This window comes from Olea europaea, unplaced genomic scaffold, assembly GCF_002742605.1.
Source record: "Olea europaea var. sylvestris unplaced genomic scaffold, O_europaea_v1 scaffold1657, whole genome shotgun sequence".
NCBI classification, from domain to species: domain Eukaryota; kingdom Viridiplantae; phylum Streptophyta; class Magnoliopsida; order Lamiales; family Oleaceae; genus Olea; species Olea europaea.
Genome location: NW_019234232.1, coordinates 299,014 through 302,665, shown reverse-complemented (window position 1 = coordinate 302,665; position 3,652 = coordinate 299,014).

Sequence of the window (3,652 nt, the reverse complement as noted above, 5' to 3'; positions counted from 1 at the left end):
CATTTGTTTCTATGGAAACCGTTGAGGTTGGACTTTTGAAGTTTTACTAATTCCTGGCCATTGATTTTTAACATTTTACTTGTACCAGTGCAATTTTCTTGAACTGGATCGTGTTTTTGCCCAACAACCACGGGCCACTACCCAAAATCAGGTGCTCCACCATCCACCACCGCATATAAAACTGCCACAGATGAGCATCGTTCTACAAAGGGGTTCTCCAATAACTATTGCTCGACTCTTTAGAATTAGTTCTTTGATATTACCCGCAAGATAGAAACTCTGGTAACCTAATATGGCAAAAACTGATTCAGAAAGATGTGCACAAGTTTTAATTGGCAGAAGTCTGTAACTTTTTCATTTGTTATAAATTGGCGAATTTCCAACCACCTAACGTATATAACCAATATTTTATCAGTTGCCTTTGTAATTCAATGGAAGGAAAGCCAAGGTACCTCTCTGTATACATGTTTGTCAAAATCAGTGAAAACATAAAAAAATATTTCAAATTTCAGCGAGCAGCGGCCCTTGCCTCCTTTCGTTACTGACTAGGGGAGGTAATAATGGCAAATTCTAAGTTTGGTCAAGTATGTTGGCCTAACAACCTTTACCTATTGAAATGGATTCAAAAATAAAACTGTAGAAACCAACTAAAAGGAAAAAAATACCATTTGACTTAAAAAGAAATAAAACTTTGATTAATCGTAATCTTGATGTACCCATTACATTTAGAAGTCCATTATATAAAGATACAATGTTGAATTGATCACGTAAATAACTTGCAGTTAAACTACTTAATTCATTTCAAAAAACTTGCTACAATTCTCTACTTTTCCACCACTTTTGAGCTGGATCATGATTTATCCAGTTAAACCATTGAATCCAAGAGAGGATTTCGAGGCATTGAGTTGGACTGTCAACCTATGGTTAAAATAATGGAATAATACGACCTAGTCCCATACATCACTCTTAATATGCTTTAATTGGTATTTAATTAATTATATAATTTAAAATATTGGTAATTTCATTCTTAATTATTCTTTTATCATTTGGGTGAGATAGAGAGAACATCCATCATGATCCCAAAGGAGGAGAGAGGAATTTATAAGAGTTTGTGAATTTCAGCCCTTCTTGCAATCTTCATCCACTTCCCATGTTTCTTTCTTTAAAATGCTATGTTGCATCTATCCAACATTATGGATCCAGGATACAATGCTTTTACTTATAATGTAAATGATTCAATAAAATATTTCTTGTGTCATCAGTCACTTTATACTTTTGTTTGAATTTAAGATTTTTGTTGTGACTGTATTCTAAGTTCATTGGATTTTATGTGTGTGATTGTCATTGTCAATGCTAACTAGAAAAACTTTTAGGGAGTGTATTCAATTGGAGCTTTTCGAGACTTTTGCGAACCCTTTTCATGTGATGACTTCTGTCGATTTTGTGGGATTGGGGTCTTTTTTTTTTTTTTTTTTTTTAAACTTCTATAAACTTTTATTTTAAAACCTTTAAAGACTTTTGTAAAATTTTAAAAAACTTTTATTTAAAATATAATTCACATGGATCCAGTGCAACGGTATGAAATTTTCACATACGAGATGATGGTTCCCTCAGTCCCCTGACCCCATATAATAAAAAAATAACTCTTAAAAAATAGAAATTTAACTTAATTAAATAATTTAATCAAAATTATGAAATATATATTTCATTATTCTTTTATGAAAAAGAAAAAAAAATCAATATTAAGTATTATTAATATGACGTATCTTTAAAGATTAAGCAAGCAAATATATTTAAATTTAATTATAAGTTAGTCTATCTAAAACCTTATAATTTAATTACAAATAAAATTTTAGTTGATATTTAAATTTTTCATAAAAAATAGAGATAAACAATAAAAATGTGTTTGATAAACTTTATTTTTCATGAAAAATATCATTTTCCCAAATTTATATTTTGGAGCATTTGATTGACAATATTTTTATGAAAAACGTTTTTCAACTTTGATCATGCGACCATATTTTCCTCATTTCCTCAAAATAAAGAACATATTTAGGGAGGGGTTGTTTTTAATTCCTAGGTAATTAACTCTCTCTCTCTCTAATCTATCTTCTTTTCATCCACCCACCAATAAAAAATGATCAATTATAATTATTTCTAGGTTGAAAACTAATCGATCAAACACATTTAATTAATAATTTTCATATAAAAATAATTGAATTGCTTATAATTTATTTTTTTATGCAAATTTCATGTTCGCAATTAAACGCACACCGAGAGAGAGAGAGAGAGAGACAAATTTTGAGATTTTATTGTAGTACTTTATGTTTAAAAGTTAGCACCCTAAAAACTTTTATAAAAGTCTTTAAAAATCATTAATAATTAGAGATTTCTAAACAGTTTTAATTGCATCATGACTTTTAAAAACTCTTTAAAAATTTATAAAAAATTTAATTCAATATTCCAATACTTTTAGATAGCCCCATATTTGTAATCGACTTATGACTTCATGTGCACAATTGTGGATATGTTGCATCACGGGTTACATATCGTTGGTCCGATATTGCCGATCACAATGTTTAGTTAGGGTGAAAGAAAATAATTAAATAATTAATTTACAAAATTTTATGGGAAGATTATAGAGAGATAAAATATTGTTGTAGATATCCAAAAATTGAATCCATTAATACATGCCACAATATTATTAAAATTAATCTTTTAATTTTGAAATGACCTTTTTTTGTAATTTTATTAAAATTTTGTCATTTTTTTTAAAACATAACGTTTATTATTGGCATTTTATCAATGTTTTCCTAATTATTTGATGACGTTAAGGCATGAGTTGGGCCCAGTGTTTTGGGGACTCATATCTTGGGTTTGTTTTTGTACTATTAAACAGGGGAAAATTTCATAACTAAGGAATTAATTATGACACATTTTCAAACAAGAAAACAAGTTTCAAATTTCTAAAATCAGATTTTTATTAAAAAATATTTATAATGTAATTAGTTAATTAATTATTTTATTAATTAAATATATTTAGGTCACAGATCTATACAATTTGGTCACAAATTAACAATATAATTAGTCACTTATTATTTTTTGGTCACAAATCAAAAATTTTATGTCACAAATTTTTTTACGATCACATTTAAAAAATTTTGTAAGTCACAGTTTGTTTATTGGTCACAAATCCAAAAATAATTAGTCACGAATTAATTTTTAGTCACGACTTATCATATTATTGGTCACAACCTATTTTTCGGTCACAAATTAAAAATTTTATAAGTCACATATTATTTTTCGATCACGAATCAAAAATTTTATAGGTCACAGATTAATTTTTCGGTCACAATTCAATAAATTATAAGTCACAAACACAAATTTTATAGGTCACATATTATTTTTCGATCACGAATCAAAAATTTTATAGGTCACGAAATCAAAATTGTTATTGGTCACATCTAATTTGTTGGCTACAAATCAAAAATTTCTTAGGTCACAATTCATTGATTAGTCACAAAATCAAAATTTTAATTAGTCACAATTCATTTGTCAGTCACAAATTATATCAAAATAATTGGTCACAATTAATTTTATGGTCACAAATTAATAAATTACAAGTCACAAACCAATTTATTGGTAACAAATA